Here is a 20,107-nt window from a genome sequence, read left to right as displayed (position 1 = left end):
AGAGAGTTAAAGCACGAAGGGTGATGCCGTGCATTGTTTGTTATTGTGAGGAAAGAGTGTAAAACACTAAGGGTGATGCCGTGCCGCACGATGTGCCATTTCGTGCCGATTTTATTGATTATTTGGTGAGGAAAGAGAGTGAAAGCATGAAGGGTGATGCCGTGCACATTTTTATTATATGATTGCTTTGGTGAGGACGAGAGTAAACGCACGAAGGGTGATGTCATGCATTTGTTGATTTCTGATTCTTTGTTGATATCCGAGTTATATTGTTTCTTTCATTTCTTGTTGTTATTTGATTTACTTCGAGGTTATAGATTCCCTTACCCTAATTGCCTTGTGATTGTTGATTGGGTGAGGAAGAGCGTAAAACACGAAGGGTGATGCCGTGCACTTGTTTTGATTCCTAATATTTATTGATAACTGTGTTACGATTTTCTCTATACTAAATTGCTGATTTCCTATTGATACTTGTTGTTTCCCCGCATCATGTTTCCCCCCCTCCCATACTTGACTGTACATGACTGTTTCTTTCTGTACTTCTTTTCTGCTGTATTTAGTTAAATTGCACAGGTTTATGTGGTAGTTTGGTCCTAGCCTCGTCACTACTTCGCCGAGGTTAGGCTAGACATTTACCAGCACATGGGGTCGATTGTGCTGATACTACACTCTGCACTGTGTGCAGATCCAGGAGCAACTTTCGGACAGTAGTTGAAGGGCTTCCTTCAGTCCACTCGGAGACCCAAGGTAGACCTGCATGCGTCCGCAGGCCTTGACGTCTCCCTCTATCTCTATTTTCTGTTTCATTTCCTTTGTTCAAAAACAGTGTATTGTATTTTCTTCAGACCTTGTATGTAGTAACTCTTAGAGAGTCTGTGACACTGTGACACCAGGTTTTGGGGTATTTGAGATTTATTTTTAAAAGTTGTAATGGACGTAGCCTTCAGATATATAATTGTTGACTTCCGTTTATTTATTTAAAATTTCGCTTTTATCATATTATCGACTTGTGTTTGTTAAAAGAAGCAAAAATAAAAGTGCAGCAAGTAGTTAAGGTTTGGCTTGCCTAGCTCCCATTAGTAGGTGCCATTACGACACCCGAGGGTGGGAAATCCGGGTCGTGACACCAAGTGACCTTTTTGATTTTTTATTCAATCGACTACAAATGGTTTTTTACAAGAGTAGAGAGAGAAGATAGAGAGAAGGGAGAGCTCTGGCTAATGCTTACCTATCTAAGTAATGAAATGATCCTTATATAATGGATCAGTTACAATCAAACAAAACTAAAATAGTTCTGTGGTCGACAAATGATTTACACATGGCCGACAAGATATAAAGTAAAAGCACTTATAATTGCTAACAGATAGACTACTTTATAAAAGTAGTTTCCTTGCGATAATGGAGGGGTCCACTTTATTAAAGTCGTTTGTTTTTATTACCCCGATAATTGATCTGTGGGGCCTTCAATAATTCAAGCCTTGTTCTTTCCCTTGTTGTCTTTTTTTTTTCCGAAGATTCTTCGGCACTTTTCTTCAATTTTGCAAGGAAGTCCTCAATTTCATCAATATTTACTTCTGTACCAGAGTTGCTTTGTGCTTCACCTGCTGCACAGACTTCTTCATCTGAAGTATTTCCAATGGAGGTCATTGATATATCATCTCCAATTTCTGTTTCGAATTTTTTTGCTAAATCTTTCTTTATTTCATGAAATATGAAGCGAGGATCTCTTTCTTGGATATAGCTCCTTTTCTTATTTGGAGCTTCTTGGTAACATGTTGGAAGGGGCTTCATTCTCCTTCGTCAATATTTGTTACCTCTTGGTTTTTATACTTATTGATCTTGGCCTTCATTTGATTTATTAAATCTTCCCCATAAATCTTTCCTTGATGGTCTGGTTGAACTAGTTTAGTCCAAAAATTGTTATAAATAATTCTCCGAAGACAAGGAATTCCTTCTTCGGTATAACTAGTTTGAACATCCCATTTCATTATCCAATGAATTGAAAATTCTATAATGAAGTACATGGCTGCTATGCCATTATAGAAGATATTATCTTTCTGTAGTGAATTGATTTTAGGAGATATATCTACCCATTGAACTTTTGAACATGGGAGGAAGTATTCCTAATGATGGACCATTAGGCCTAGATTTTGACCAAGCGGGCCATGGGTTGACTTTTGTTGACTTTTTGAAAAAAATTGTAAAATCTTAACTTTATCTATTGCAATTGAATTCCTTAGCATTGTTTAATGTTCTTGAGTCGATTTTGGTTAGATTTGAGCCGTGTAGAGGCGGATTGCAAGGGAAAAGCTATTTTCAAGTTTTGAATTGGCCTATTTGAGGTAAGTGTCTTGCCTAACTTCATGTGGGGGAACTACCCCTTAGGATTGGTATTGTTTGATTCAATTGTACTAAGTGAAATTCGTGTACACAAGGTGACGAGTGTGTACAAAGGTTGTGCATAGTATTTGACCGGTTTAGGTTACTTAGACTATTTCCATGCTTAAATTGAAATGCCCTATTATGTTCTAAACATTCATATTCACATTATCCTTAATTGCATTAGAATATCCTTAATTGTCTTAGTAGACTTGTTTAGTAATTGTTCTACATCCTACTTTCTAAATTGCTCCTATGGTTTTGTTGAACTTGTTATCTCCTTTATTGTTACGTGATATTTCTTTATTGTTAATTATCATTGTTGAAGTAATTGTTTATGTTATCTCTTTACTTGTTGATATCCATTAATTGAGACTCATTGTTGAATATTATCTCCTTTACTGTGAAATTAGTTTTATCTAATATTGTGGTTATACATTATTCCTCTCACTGTCGAATTATTTGTTGTTGAAGTTGTGGAAGTCGTAAATATGCTGAGGTGATGCTGGTTATTGTAGAAATATCTATCTTATTAAGCATTTTTCATCCATTGTTGTTATTGATATTCTCGTATACATTGTGTTGGAGCCATGGGCTACTGTTGTGGAAACAATAATATTGTTGTTGTTAGCAAGTTATGGTATACAGGCACTTGTGGTGCGAGTTGTTATTGTGATATGATATTGATACACATGCGTCGGTATAAGGCTTGGGTTGATATGCATGCAGCGGTATAAGGTGGGACTTATGTGCGTGTTGCTTGTAGAGGAACTATGTGAAGCCACGTGGTGTTATAAGGTAGGCTAAAGCACGTGTAGCTATTTTGGAAAAACTGTTTTCATAATCTATTTTCAAATGTAAGGCTCATGCGCATATATAAGAAAAGATTGTGATTGAAACTAAGAAATGTGAATAGAAGGCGATACCGCAATTGTGATTTTTGATTATACAAGGGGGTACCTCGGTTTGTTTTCACTATACACAAGGCGGTACCTCGTTGTGTTTCTTGCTGTTGTTTCATGTTGCAAAGTGTTGCGGAAGGAAATATTTCCTGTTGCTTCATTCTTTATTATTCTAGCAATCGTAGTCCATACATAATCGTTGTAGTACTTTAGTTGCTTCTTTTATGTTATTTCTATTGTTAACTTCCGGTACTAGGTTTTGCTATTATCTTATTCCGTATCAATTATTTTTCACTTTTCGTTACTTATCCATAATACATTTTTATACTGTCTATTTCATATCCTAGTAGTTGTCTTAACCTGGCTTTGTTACTACTCTACTGAGGTTAGGCTTGATACTTACTGGGTACCGTTGTGGTGTACTCATGTTATTCCTCTACACATATTTTGTGCAGAATCAGGTACGTTAGCTCGTGTTGGTCGATAGAGATTTCCTGCTAGCTGCTTTTACCGGAGACTTCAATGTGTGCCTGTTCGGCATCCGTAGGCCAGTCCCTCTCCCTTATTCTCAGTTGCTATTGTATTTTCTCTCAACAAGTATGTATCAGATGTTTTAGTTATTCCATAGTGCTTATGACTTTGTTCCGTGGTTCTTGGGGATTGTATGGTTGAGATTGTGCTTTTAGTAGTTGTATGAGTTCATCAAATTGGGTTGAGTATTTTGTTATTTACATCTATTTAATTGTTGTCGAATAATAGGCTTACCTAGTTGTAGAGACTAGGTGCCATCACGACTTCCTATGGAGGGAAATTGGGCCGTGACAAGTTAGTGGTAGAGCTCTAGGTTCATAAGTGTTACGAGTCATAAGCAGGTTTAGTAGAGTCTTGTAGATCGGTACAGAGATGTCCGTACTTATCTTCAAGAGGCTACATAACTGTTAGGAAAACTTCGCTTCTTTGATTCCTTATCATGCGAATTGGTTGATTTCAAAAACAAAATATTTGACTTTTTATTCTCTTATAGATGGTGAAGACATGCACCGCAGGATCCGACGATCAGACACCCGCGCCCCCTGCTTGAGATGCGAGAGGTAAGGATTGGGCTATAGGCCGAGAATGGGCACGCGGTGTAGCTAGAGCACCTACCCGAGCTATGGTAGAGGAGCCACCAGTAGCTCCACTTAGGGGACAAACACCCGAGGCACCTATTGCCGCCCAGCACTTTAGGAGACCCTCGCACAGTTCTTGAGCATGTTCAGCACCTAGGCTAAGTGGGTCTCATTGGGAGCTTCTTGCGTAGTGTCAAGAAAACACAAATATCTCTCTACTTCGATGTCGTATCGACAAATGATTTAATATGTTGGAAACTAGACTTATAGAACTTCAATTTGACAGGTGTATCACCCCGTAATTCTTATTAAATTGAGAGAAAAGGTCTTCTACATTTGACCTATTTTTCAGCACATTTATGAATGTGACTTGTGATGGCCTTTGTCAACTTTTGTTCCACAACTTGCTTGACTTCAAAACATAATACACACTATCATGCGACTAAAATAACTCATAATATAACCTCATTATCATGTTAAGCACTCTAATCTCACCTCGAAAAGTACATGTTATAACATTCCCAACTTGTCGATTTTCGGCAAAACTTAATTTCTTCAATTCGTTTAGCTTCTAAGCCTTCCAACCCTCTTGTTACTTATTATTCATGATCTTAAATATTTGTTACCTCCAAGATAACATGATTAATTATCTTTACATACTTTCAAGGATGATCTCATTTCCGAGCTTACATCAAGTGACTTTCGACGTACTTCTACGTACAAAAACATGGGGTGTAATATTTTTTCTACTAATTGATATTGTTTGCTATATGCGGGAGTGATGCATATATGAGGTGATGAGAGTATATGCATGTGTCAAGGTTTCCATGCTTGGGAGGGGAAAATTATATGCTTTCTTTGTGCTTGGCAAACTTGATAATTCTTTGACTTATGCTTATTTAATTCTACGACTAATAAACTCAATTAACTGTGTTAGAATCATGTTAGAACATATGGCATCTTAAAAAAAGATTTAATATGTTGTTTTTGGATTGTTTACACACGTGATTGACCGTAGTGTCATGAACACCCATTTATACATGTTATTTTCTTTCTACTTGAGCTTCTTTATCCCTAATAAGAGATGAGGATTGGGGCCTTAGGGCTATGTTTGGCACGAGGGCTATATCTGTGCGTTTGATATGGTGTTGGCAGGATGAGTGTTTTCGTGTTGTGTGAGATAAGATAGGTCGATTGGTTGTTACCGTGTGAGAAGAATTGGATTTTTTGTTATGCTTTCTCATTCATTAAACACTTACATGTTTTCTACTTGGTTTCCTATAAATGTTGTTGTTTTGTGTGTTACATTCTTGTTTGTGCTCTTTATTAAATTATTTCCGTGTTTCCTATCTTGCCTATTACTGGGATGTCTACGTTTCTACTTTGTCTGTTATGGCTACCCTACATTTTTAGTTGATTTACTTCTACTACATGTTACTCCTAAATTCCTACCTACTTGTTACTAGTTGTACATGATCATGCCTCTATTTGTTACGTAATTACTTATTAGGAGCCTTGACCTGTCACATGCCTTCACTTACTACATGCCTTCACTTGATGTATGACCTTACTTGCTACATGCCTCCACTTGTTACATGATTCCTCTTATTATTTACCTCTACTTGATGCCTGCTTTTACTTGACGTACATCTTTCCTCGTTTCATATTCTACACTTATTTGCCTAGCCGGATTAGGTGACTTTTAGATTAGTTGTGTGTTTATACTTTGTGGAAAGTCTTGCCTTTATATGTGGGAGACTAGCTCTGTGGTGCCGTTTTGCTCATCTTATTTTGTTGAGTTTGTATTCCTAGTTGCTTTCTACGCATTAGTTTTCTTGGTATTACGTTGTAAATTTCCATGCTTGGTTTTTGTAGAATAGTTACATATAAATTTATTATATATGTGGGATCGGGTTGTGCGCTACAACACAAAAGATATTATTTGTGTGAGATCGGGTTGCATGGCGCAATGGATAGCGTTATTACTGTGTAGGATCGGGTTGCACGCCGCAACGAATATTGGTATTACTGTTTGGGATCATGTTGCACGCCACTATATATATATATTTGTGGATCGGATTGCACGCCGCAATGAAGAAGACATATTATGGTTATTCTAGTCTATTATCTATTATCATATTATGTTGTGAGACTGTGACATGACGATATTCCGGGGCCCTCTATAATTTGTATTTTCGTTCCATTTACTACATGATTATTTGTATCCCTTTCTCATATTGCTCTTTCTACTTATCATCTACACAGGTAAAATATTGAGTGAGTATCTTTTAACTTAAACCTCGTCACTACTTCACCGAGGTTAGTCAAGATACGTATTGAGTACATAAGGTCGGCTGTACTGACACTACACTTCTGCACCTTGTGTGCAGATCTTGGAGTTGTGTAACTGTGGTAGACGAAGCCTGGCATTGAAAATGTTCTGGTGTTCCAGATTCAAGCTACCTCTTATTCATGGTAGTCTAGGACTTAAATTCTGTTTATGTGTACTTAAAACAGATGTTGTAGCACTTTCATACCAGCTTGTAAATCTATGTCTTAGAGTCTCATGTCTCTTACTACCAATCCTTCGGTTATTGTACAGAAATTTAGTGTTTTCACTTATAGGATCTTATTAATTTCATTAAAATTGTGTTGACTATTATTTGGCTTACCTAGCGGGTTGGGTTAGGTGTCATCACGACTAGGTGAATTTTGGGTCGTAACATGTTTGTTATATAAAGCACTTTTATTGTTGTTCACTCTCTGTACCCTTGTGTTGTTGCTGTGATTTTTGTACATATTGTTGTTGAGCCATCGGCTATATATTATTATGGCCTTGGTATTGTTGTTTGGGCGATCTGGTGGCATATGTGCATGTGTGATGCAGTTGATTGTTGGGTTGTGAATGAGATGCGTATGCTGCGACATAAGGGTGGTGTGTATATTGATGCGTATGCGGTGAGATAAGGGGGCTTATGCAAGTGTTGCAAGTAAGGGAAAATACTTCATTGTGATGCACACACGATGAGATACGGGGGCTTACTTGAAGCCATGTAAGGGGAAATGTTTCAATGTGAAGTTCACGCGGCGTCAAAAGGGTGATTTGTGATTATTTTATGTGGTGTTTCGGGGTGATTCATGATGTATTCTTGTGTTGGTTAATTTGCCATGTTATCACATGCCTATTCTTTGCTGCTATTTATTTGATTATGCTCTGTGTTGCTATTTTTATATTGATGTTCTGCACAGGTTATTTGTTTAGCAAGTGTCTTGACTTGAACCTCGTCACTACTCCACTGAGGTTAGTCTTGATACTTACTAGGTACCAATTGTGGTGTACTCATACTACGCTCCTGCACATTTTTGTGAAGATCCAGGTACCTCGGATCATGTTGATCGTTAAAGAGTCGAGTCGGAGTTATGGAGACTTCAAGGTATACCTGACGTTCCTCTCGCAGGCCTGGGAGTCACCTCCTATTATTTTCTTTGCTACTATTTATTGTATTTCCAAATAGTGTTGTATTATGAGATTTTTTGTGTACTCTCTATAGAGCGTATGACTCAGTATTACCAAGTTTTAGGACTTATATGGCTATTGTATTCCATTGTTGGTTATTGTCACGACCCAAAATCCAACTAGTCATGATGACACCTAAGCCAACCTCCTAGGTAAGCCAAATAGCAACAATCCAAGTCAAAGGGATTTAACTGAGAAAAATAAATGATGAAATAACTGAGCTTTTATAAAAAATCCCAAGGACTGGTAGTACAAATCATGAGCTTCTAAGATTTAAAGTCTACAAATCTGGTATGAAATAAATACATCATCTGTTTGAAATATACATGAACAGAGTAATAATTCTAAGGTTACCAAAAATGAGAGGCAACTATGTTCGGAACACAGGTACGTCTCGCCAGCTCCCGCCATACATAGCAACATCAGCATCCAAAATCTGCACGCAAAGTGCAGATATAGTATGAGTACAACCGACCTATGCACTCAATAAGTAACAAACCTAACGTTAGGTTGAAAGTAGTGATGAGCTTGGACAAAAGTTGAGGCATTACTTTTGTGCCTATACTACATATCTCATATCAAGGATGGATCCTTTAAAGTACATCTTCCAGAAGCCCATGCCCACTGGCAAGTTAGCCAAGTGGCAAATCCTGTTAAGTGAGTTCAACATTGTTTATGTAACTCAAAAAGCGATCAAGGGACATGCATTGGCAGATCACCTTGCTAAAAATCCCATGGATGGAGAGTACAAACCTCTGAAAACATATTTTCCTGACGAAGAGGTATCGTTCATAGGAGAGGACATTGCAGAATCCTATGATGGTTGGAGAATGTTTTTCGATGGAGCAACAAATTTCAAAGGAGTTGGCATAAGAGCAGTCCTAGTATCAGAAACTGGTCAGCATTATTCGGTGTCTGCCAAACTCAGATTCCCGTGCACCAACAACATGGCCGAGTATGAAGCCTGCATCTTAGGGCTCAAGATGGCCATTGATATGAACATTCAAGAGTTTCTAGTGATCGGAGATTCAGACCTACTTATACATCAGGTTCGAGAAGAATGGGCAACGAAAAACTCCAAGATACTCCTATATTTGCATCATGTATAGGAATTTAGAAAGATGTTCACAAAGACAGAATTCCAGCATGTTCCAAGAATCCAGAATGAGTTCGCTGATGCATTGGCTACCCTATCATCCATGATACAACATCCAGACAAGAACTTCATTGACCCTATTCCGGTAAAGATCCATAATCAGCCAGCTTATTGTGCTCATGTTGACGAAGAAGCAGATGGAAAACCTTGGTTTCATGATATCAAGGAATATTTGATGAAAGGAGAATACCCGGAGCTCGCGAATCCTGCCCAGAAGCGCACACTTCGGAGGTTATCAAATAATTTCTTTCACAACATAGGAATCCTGTATAGGAGGACTCCTGATTTGGGATTACTAAGGTGTGTCGACGCGAAGGAAGCATCTAAACTACTAGAAGAAATCCATGCTGGGACCTACGGTCCACATATGAACGATTTCGTCTTAGCAAAAAAGATACTCCGTGACGGTTACTTTTGGATGGCTATGGAGACGGACTGCATCTAGTATGTCCGAAAATGCCACCGCTGTCAGATACATGTAGACATGATAAAGATACCTCCGAGCAAGCTTAAGGCAACGAGCTTACCATGGCCGTTCGCCGCTTGGGGAATGGATTTTATTGTACCAATCGAGCCCGCCGCCTCCAACGGGCACATGTTTATCCTAGTAGTAATCGACTATTTCACCAAATGGGTCGAAGCAGCATCTTACAGAGTCGTGACTAAGAAAGTTGTGGTAGACTTTGTCCGCGACCACATTGTTTGTAGATTCGGGATTCCAGAGTCGATCATTACCGACAACGGCTCCAACCTCAACAGTGACTTGATGAAAGCCATGTGTGAAACCTTTAAGATCAGACACAAGAATTCCACAGCCTACAGACCTCAGATGAATGGAGCAGTAGAAGCCGTCAATAAGAATATCAAAAAGATATTGAGGAAAATGATAGATAAGCATAAATAGTGGCACGAGAAGTTATCGTTTGCTTTACTGGGATATCGCACCATAGTCCGCACATCAACTAGGGCAACCCCCTATATTCTACTTATGGTACAGAAACAGTCATTCCCGCTGAGGTAGAAATCCCCTCCCTAAGGATCATACAGGAAGTTGTGCTCGACGATGCAGAGTGGGTGAAAAATCGTTATGAGTAGCTAGCCCTCATAGACGGAAAGAGAATGAATGCAGTTTGCCACGGTCAGCTTTATCAGAACAGGATGTCCAGAGCCTTCAACAAAAGAGTCAAGCCGAGACAGTTCACACCAGGGCAGCTAGTGTTAAAGAAAATCTTCCCACATCAAGATGAAGCCAAAGGAAAATTCTCCCCCAACTGGCAGGGTCTGTACATGGTTCACCGGGTTCTAACAGTAGGAGCCCTCATACTTGCATAAATGGACGAAGAAGTCTGGCCAAAGCCAATCAATTCAGATACAGTCAAGCGTTACTATGTGTAATCTTTATGCTTTCCCATATGATGTAAATTGAACTACGCCTGACCTGATTCCAGTTTAAGAGGGGATACGTAGGCAGCCCTATGGGTTTGGTAACAATTCAATAAAAATTCCATTTCCCCTCGCAATTGGAAAATGGGGCAGAACTTTAAGGAGGACCCTCAAAATTCCGAAATTGATTTCATCCGGCTATCACCAGCAGCATCAACCCATTAAACCGAGGCAGAATTATGAGGAGGACCCTCAAAATTCCGCAACAAGAGAGGTTGCAATGTCTTGAACCAAGTCACAGTCGTCGTTTCATCTAAAAGTTGTTCTTGATTATACACTTATGTCATATTTTTTTTACAAAATCATGCATGTTTATTTCTGAAATCGCTTTGTTTAGCAACGCTACCCCAATGATACGTACAATATTACTAGATCAAAGCCGAGCAGGTCAAGCAGAGCTAGCGGGGATACAAACTAACCTCCCTCCTTTTACAAAACTCATGATTTTTCTTTGGATGCAGGCACTTGAGTTGTAAAATCATCAAATATACTATACGCTCACTCACAAAGTTCAGGAATACAACTCTCCGAACCGTTGCACTTGCTCGCAACTGCTATCTGCACATAACAGTGTCCTTAGCAGGCACAATATCCCTAGCAATCACGATACCGGAATCCGCTATCAGCTAAGAAAACTCTATTGCCATTTGCCCTTTTTACTTCCTGCATAAGGATACCATTCTGCCTTCCGAGACTAAGCACTATCTCCATCTGCATTTCTTGCATTGCATAAGGCTACCATTCTGCCTTCCGAGACTAAGCATTGTCTCCATCTGCATTTTCCTGCATTGGATAAGGCTACCATTCTGCCTTCTGAGGTTAAGCTCTACCTCCATCTGCATTTTCTTGCATTGCATAAGGCTACCATTCTGCCTTCCGAGGTTAAGATCTACCTCCATCTGCATTTTCTTGCATTGCATAAGGCTACCATTCTGCCTTCCGAGACTAAGCACTGTCTCCATCTGCATTTCCTGCATTGCATAAGGCTGCCATTCTACCTTCCAAGGCTAAGCTCTACCTCCATCTTCATTGGTTGAAAGATCGCCACCTTATTTACATTTGCATGGCTAAAAAATTGCCACCTTATTTATATTCACATGGCTGAAAGATCGCCACCTACTGCATCTCATGGGCTGAAAGATCGCCAAATCGTCCGAAGGCATCATTGTTCGGAGGCACCATTTTCATAGCCCGAGAATACCATATTATGGCCTGAGGACCCCTTTTTAATCTTTTGCATATCATTATTCAAAGGCATCATGGTTCGGAGGCATCATTCTCATAGCCCGAGAGCATCATTTCATGGCCTTCAAATCCTTTATTATACGCTTCATGGCCCAAGACATCATGGCCTGAGGACGTCATCCTAACCGTCCAAAGACAGTATTCATGGTCCGACGGGAACTTGCATCACGTTTAAATTTATGCCCAATATATGCTTGTATTGCTCATTTGCAGGTAAACCTGCGAACAATGGCCATCTCAGCAGGAGCGATCCCTCTCCAGTTCCCACAGCCTTATTAGACCTTAACCATTCAGCCCAACCCGAATATTGCGTTTATTCTTGAAAAGTCTCCATCGGCATAATCCGCTGACGGATCTTGAACTACATATGGCCTGATTCCTATAAGACCAGGGATATGTAGGCAGCTCAGGAGCCAGAGCACGGCTAAACCTCTTCAAATCATTTCGTTCGGTCAAAATTGGCCATCATATCTTTACCCGACAACTCTTTCATCCTTTCCGGGTAAAGAGGGGCAGCTGTTGACACCCAATTTTTCCCTGTATATTTTTAATATGCAAAATACTTTCAAAATAGCATGTATATGCATATTTAAGTATGTCCCAAGGTTTTAATATTTTTCTCTTAATTCTTAAGATTTTTTAAATTAATTTATTACCTTATTTTAGCAAGAAAATCCCAATAATAATTCCCAAAATTGTAATTTTGGCAATTCACTTATTAGATTCTCATATTTATACTAAAATATAGCTAACATAAAATTTTCATATTTTTATAAATTTATTTAGTATTTTTAAGCTAAATTGCTTAAAATTGCAATATTAGCCTATTTCAAGATTTAATTGTGTTTACCATTATAAAATGGACTCCAGTATTTTTATTTTCATCATTATATGTTATTAATCATTTTAGTACCTTTAATTTACTCCCAAAAATTAATTTACTATTTTTTTATAATTTTAAAAGAGAAATATTGGCTATTTAAATAATAGCCGAATTCGTTTCAATTTTAGCCTAAAATCTGACCCCAAATTGGACCCCAATTTCCAGCCTAATTTCGATTAAAACCCGACCTAGGCCCCAATTACCCCTACCCTACCCAAAACCTTATTAAATCCTGGCCCTCACTCGTTCTTACCATTTTTAATTCCAAACGACCCCCTAATACCCCTCATTTCCTCACTCGTCTCTATCTCTGGTTCTCTCTAGAACTTTCCCCCTTTCACCTCCTCTCCGATGAGTTCCCTTCATCTTTTCTATCCACCTTCTAACCTGAATCCATGGTGGTTTCACCACCCACCAAGCCACCTATGGCTCCTCGCGTTTGGTTACTGGAGCTTCATGACTCGACCACGAAGAGTTGGGTCCAGACCTCTGTTGATCCAAGCCTTTCTCATCATTTGGGTTCCTCTGAAAACCCTAGCTTTTGAGGTTTTTCTGATCTCTTTAGATCTACTCCAGATATATGCTTTCCCTAAAGTTTTTAAACGATTTTCTTTAAAAAAAAACTATGCTTTCAAAACCATTTCTTTTTTTTTCGATCTAGGGTTTCCTGAGTTATTTAGATGTTTCTCCGATTTTCTCTTTCTTTCGTGTGTTTCTTCTACTGTATTTTTCTTTACTATTTTCTTGTGTGTTTCTTATTAAGTTTCCTCTACTGTGTTCTGATTAGTTTTCTTCTACTGTGTTTCTTACGTATTTCTTCTACCGGGTTTCTGATGCTGTTCTTCTATTATGTTGCTTTTCTACTGTGTTTCTTTATGTTATTCCTCTACTTGAATATGCATGTTAAAAGCCTTAGTTCCTTTTTGAGATTTTTGAACTTATTTCGTTAGTATTTCTGCCTGATTTGCTTGTTCTCATCTCTATACTCGATTGACGAAGAAAACCCTAGATTTGGGGATTCATTCGAGTTTTGAGACTACTCGCTATGTGATTTTCTTGTTCTTCATCTTTGAACTTGTTTGGTTTCGAAACCCTAATTTCTTTGAGCCTATTCGAGTTTTTGAAAGATGTTTCATCTACTGCTCGATTGAATTTCTGAATCTTTGTCGCTTTATATGATTCTAACTTCCTGCAAAAACTCTATAAGGTCTTTTACTTGACCCTTTGGTATGCTATTCGATACTCTCTCCTCTCTGTTACTGAGTAACTGGAATCGACCTATGTGACTACCTATGTTTGCTACTATACGATGTTTCTCTTTGTCCTAAATTCAGCCTTGCCTGCTTAATACTCATATACTCTTTTACATGCTGAGTTTCCCTCTAAAATGGCCTTCAATTTGGGACTAATTTCAGACCTCCTTGTGTGAGTCTGATTGGTTCTTTCCTTGTTTTACTGATTTCCCTGATTCTTGGGTTGATTCGAGAAGTTTCCCTTAGCCTTTCGATCCTCATATTCTGACTTGGTTTATTTATAACTTCGAATCCCTGACTCCTTGATTTACTATGTGCTGATTGATTTATCGTGTTTCTTACCTTATTTGGTTAACCGTGTATTTCAAAGATTCTTCATTAATTCTTCCCTTAATTAAACTCCTATGTATTTACCCCAATTGCCTACTTTGCATAAGATGTTTACTTGATCTCCTTCCTTAAATAATTTCTGTCCATTACCGTTTGGTTTTAGCTCTTTGATTAAAGGAAATCTTTGATACTGATTGATCTTTAATTGATACACAGTCCCATAATTATTTTTCTTGCCTTATTTTCTGCCTGTTTTCACAATATAAATACCTGGCTTTTGAATTGACACGACAAGAGGATCCCTCACTCATAGTTTTCTTCTAAAACTACACTTACACGCAATAGTATTCTCTCTTATTTGCTTGTATTATGGCCTGTTTACAAGACCTACTTCCTTTCTTTGTTGTCTTTCTTTGAAACTAGTATGTTCTGATTTGAGTTTCCGCACCACAACAAATGTGTTTATTCATGCTTTTGTATCCCTGACTACTTACTATTTCTGTATAGTTCAGCATTACTGATTTCTTTTCCTGCCTGTTCTATTATGAGTCCCTATTCCCCCTCCCCCTTGTGTGTTTAAGCTATGGTTTGGAGCATGGCAATGTGTAAATTGTTGCCCATGAATCAAACCTAATCCCTTGGGATCCTAGCCTCCATTAATGTGTGTTTTGACAAGCTTATGGCACGCTAGCATCCTCCGTTGCTGAGCATGCCTAAAGCCTGCCCTTGCCTAAGCAATAGGCTCTTTACCACCTCCCCATTCCCCTGTACCCCTATGTGTACTTATTTGAAGCTGTTTTCCTTCCCCTTTCCCTCTCTCAGAAGTCTGTTTCTACACTTGCACTCTCTCTTAGTTTTTAAGTTCTACCCCTCTCTTGTGAGCCTTGCCTTGGGACCTTGAGTTCCTTCTGAACTTGGACACTTGAGGGATGGCCTTTCCACATCGCACTTGTCTTAATCTAGTAACACGTTTGGGTGTGAGCACTGCCCGGAGTTCATTTGAGACTCTTTGGGAACTCTACCACACTCAAATGGGAGAAAGTCTTTGGATCATGAATCTCTTGGAGTTGGTTTACCTCATATTTCAGACATGAAATCTGAATCAGGCTCTCCTAGGTTGTACTTTTAGTTTCTTATGTATTCTTTTACTTTATTCTGGGCTGTAATAATTTTGTAATAAACATTTGGGGACTGATTAGTGAAAAATGCGGGTAATTATGTATGCAAAAAGGGTAGATACCATGTCTATAGGAATTCTGAATTCTGCATTCGCATATAGATACCATGTCTATAGGTTTTCGAATTCTGCACATTCAAATGCATATAGAAAGCATGTCTATAGGAAATTCTGAATATCCATTCTTATATAGAAATCATGATCATAAGTCTGCTACTCTCATCTAGAAATCATGCCTATAAGTCAATCTGAATTCTGCATATGCATATAGAGATATGCCTATAGGACCTTTTAAATCCAGTGTATTCATTTGCCATCTAGAAATCCTGCTCATAAGGCTTAAGTGTTCAATTGCATCTAGATACTATGTCTTAAAACAAATTCAACACCTAGATATCATGTTTTTGCATTTTTTACCATACAAGGCTTAAATTTAATTACATGTAGAAAGCATGTCTATAGGAGATATTAATCTAATCTGAATCGTTTCATTCACGTACAGAACTGAAATCAGTAATAACAAGTATCATCAGTTTCAGAGCCTATAACTTTCGTTAAAGTGTGCTTTTTTTTACCAGTATGTACTCAATTTATTTTTTTTAGACCTTATTATTTCATGGATTTCCTGAATTCAATAGATACCATGCTTATAGGATCCTTGTTCGACACTTAGACAAGCCTTAGGATAAAAGTTATAAACTGAATCTGTTCTATTAACTACAACCAGCAGGCAGGTTTGATTCAGGATTCTTATCTGAAATATGTAATAAATCAGTCTGCTCCAACCTCTAAGTTCTTTCACATTCAGTATTTAATCAGACCCTAAACAATACGTGCAAGACATGCTAAATTACGTGCTTCTTTGGCTAAAGGAGGTATATCTGAGCCTTTTGCCTATTATGTGTTTTCCCCCAATTTGTTATACATGTTCTTACATGTCACCTTAGAATTTTGCCTTTGAAACTACAAATAAGCCGATATCCCTTCCTTTTAGGATTAGTAGTCCTAAATGCTTCTGGGACTGACAGGATTGGTGCGAGTAATAATGCAATGAGTAAACGAGACCATTCCGCGCTTTAATACCTTAACAGGGTGGGAAGGGTAGATATAGATATGATGACCACGTGATAATGCCACGCGTAACCCCTCATTGAGGAGTGATTACCGGGTATTGTGTGGGGTGATCCATATTAGTAATAAACCTAGGACCCCCTTTCCTTTATTTCTTATCTCTTTTAAAGAATTTCAAACTTTTTTTTATAGAAAAATCAGCTTTCTTTTATTTCTTTCCAACTTTATTTGTTTATAAATCCTTATGTGAAAATCCCCTCTTATTTGAAGCTTTATTTGTTTATGTGTTATTTGTACCTAAGTTCACAACAATAGTCTGGTCGGAAACCACACTAGTGGATCCTGAGGGGTGCCTAACACCTTCCTCTTGGGATAATTTCAAGCCCTTCTGGTTACTCAAATCAAACTCTCTTGGTATCCTAATGCACCCTAATCATTAGGTGGCGACTCTTAAAATTCAAACCCAATTCCCAAAAGGGAATGAGTTGTCCTCCCAATTGTCATGAACCTGATTTCGCGAGAAAAATGGGGCGCGACATAACTGCAATCTAAGCAAATAACTCAACAACAGATATGACCTTAGTGAGTCCCAACAGAATAAACATATAGCCTAACCATATTTTCTAACATGGATCACAACTCAATTACTTTAGCACGTAGAGATTTCATGGATAAAAACAAGATTAGATAACTACAGAGTATCACAGAATCAACCGAGTCATAATTCACACGGTGCACGCCCACACACTCGTCACCTAACATGTGCGTCACCCTAATACCATACACATAACATATATATTCTGGGATTCATACCCTCAACACCAAGTTTAGAAGTGTTACTTACCTCAAACAAGCCGAATCCAATATCGAGCAAGCCAAACAATGCTCTAGAAATGCTATCCCGTACGTACCGACCTCCGAAGGGCTCAAAATTAGCCAAAAACAACTCAAGAATATCAAATAATGCCTAAGGAAACAAACCCAATCAATAAAGATTGAATCTTTAATCAAAAGTCCAAAGTCAACAAAAAAGTCAAACCCGGAATGAACTCAAATTTTGCACACAAGCCCCAAATGACATAACAAAGCTATTCCAATTCCCGAAACTACAATCTGAACCCGATATCATCAAAGACAACTCCCGATCAAACTTATGAACATTCCAAACCTTCAAATTTTTAAATTTCGCCAATTAGTGCCGAAACCTTCTAGAAATATCCAAATGCAAATCCGGGCACACGCCCGAGTACAAAATTATCATCCAGACCTAACGGAACCATCGAAACTTCTATCCGGGGTCAAATACACCAAAGTTAAAATTGGTAACTCTTCTATCATAAAGCTTCAAACATGAAATTCATTCTTCTAAATCACTTCCGAATCACCTGAAAACCAAGGCTGACTATTCACACAAGTCATAATACATCATACAAAGCTACTCAAGACTTCAAATAGCTGAAAGGAATGCAAATTCTCAAAACGACCAATCAGGTCGTTACATTCTCCCCCACTTAAACATGCATTCGTCATCGAACATGCCCAGAGTCGTTCCAAAGCCATCAAATCGTCATGTAACATTACCATACACATACTCGGGGGTGATCCCACATCACCCTAATCCATAGAAGCCTAATGACACAACATAACGGAAGATCCTTAATTCAACCTTAGCCCATAAACCTTGCAACCCAATTTCCAACAACAAAATTTCCTTACAAAACCCGAGTCTCGTATCTATACACTATATAAATCTGAACAAGTTGTATCAATCCATAACCATAACCCAAGATATAATCACATGACATACCACACAACTCGCATACTCGTAGTCAAATTTTCGATCACAATATCTACTCAAAACAAACCCGGTACCGGTAATAAACCTCATATCAAACAAAACCTCGTTCTAAACCTTTGCACACTGTCGATGATGAAAGAAATATGCAGAAACTCATAACTACTTATCAGATCAACAAGTCATGGAGCTCCCTCTCCTTTGACAAGAACTATAGCCAATTTTAAGTTGATCAACGACATTATACTTCCAAATATACCGCAATCAAATCTGATAGCACTCATTCTAGGTCCAACGACCTCATCTTACAAAATACAGCTGCCATACTGACATGCCACACCAATACAACCTTAAGCCACAAACCATGCAATCCACGCACCAATACACAACACTTCAAGTGTACTCAAATATGGAAAATGACTCAAATGAGAGAACCGTCCCACAAGCTCAATAAGTACTACCACAACACAATTATAAGAACCCATCATACACCGTAGAACCAAAATAGATGAATCTAACAAAAGGGATAATATCCCTAACACAACTTCGCTGCAGTATGCGACCCTATCCAAACACCAGCCCTTATATGAAATACCTCAAGCCACAATGCTCAAAATCAATAACCACACGCAATTCGACGTCAAGTACCCAAAGTGCATGACCATAAACATGGAGAAGCAAATAACACAATATATCACAACCGAAAAAAGGCCATAACAAAGGCGCAATCACCATTCCACACCCCAATCACCATCTCGCTCGGATTTTGCTACAAGACCCAAACAGAAGCACACCATGTGTGCATATAACCAACAAATCACAACCCCTCATAGCATATAAGAGTAATACATAAAACATACCAGATATGAATGAGATCAATTCTAACCGAATGGCACATCCCTCAATAATAGCAGTACGGAGTCAACCAATTCGACTTGGTATAGAATACACATCGTCATTAGGCTTATCAATGAGCCCCCAAATCAACTCTGGTCATCTACAAATAGATAATTAATCCTCTGAAAGTCCACAATGACCTAACCATAACACATACTATCATTTGGATAGCTTTGGCCACATCTTCACAGTCCACAACCACGAAACAATCAGCTTATGAGAACTCCCAGTTTCCAAATTCATAGAACACATGAATCACCACAGCTAATCCCAACTCCAGCACGCGAATGTCTAACACATCTCTCATGCACGATCATCCCACGAGAAATACTTCTATAATTCTTTCGTGCCACATAGCAAAAATCTAAATATCAGTAGTCGATCAACCCAACGAGTAGCACGATACTAATGAAGCATCTGTAAGTCATAACTCAGTGTGCTTTCTGAATGTACACTCTCCTCAGGCAATACCAATTAGTGATAGCATTCATCTAGTCATCTGAAACCATCCATGTTGCCTAAGAATTCATGACCTTCCCTTCAAAACTGACCCGTGACCTTGCATATGCAAATCTCAATCCCACACAACACACCACATCTATCATGCCATCATATGAAAAGTGTGAGAATCTCAAAATCAACTCTGAGTCATAAGCAAATTACATACTCAATTTGCCAGGAACCTTTCACATGATCCCATATAGTAGAGAATCACAACACTCAATGTGACAACCCAAAGGGTCATCACCGTAGTTCTTCCTTGTTCCACGTTTTCGAGGCCTTGAAAACCTCGCTTTTAGTTGCCTCGATTTGCATGCACAGTTCGGGCGCGTAGCCGGAAACTTTTTATGTTAGAATATGTGAATTATGTGAAAAATTTGATGGATTTTGATATTAATAAGCATAATATTGACTTCGATCAACATTTTGGATAAACGGACCCGGACCTG

Source organism: Nicotiana sylvestris, chromosome 2 (assembly GCF_000393655.2).
Source record: "Nicotiana sylvestris chromosome 2, ASM39365v2, whole genome shotgun sequence".
NCBI lineage: Eukaryota > Viridiplantae > Streptophyta > Magnoliopsida > Solanales > Solanaceae > Nicotiana > Nicotiana sylvestris.
This window is presented reverse-complemented; position numbering follows the sequence as displayed.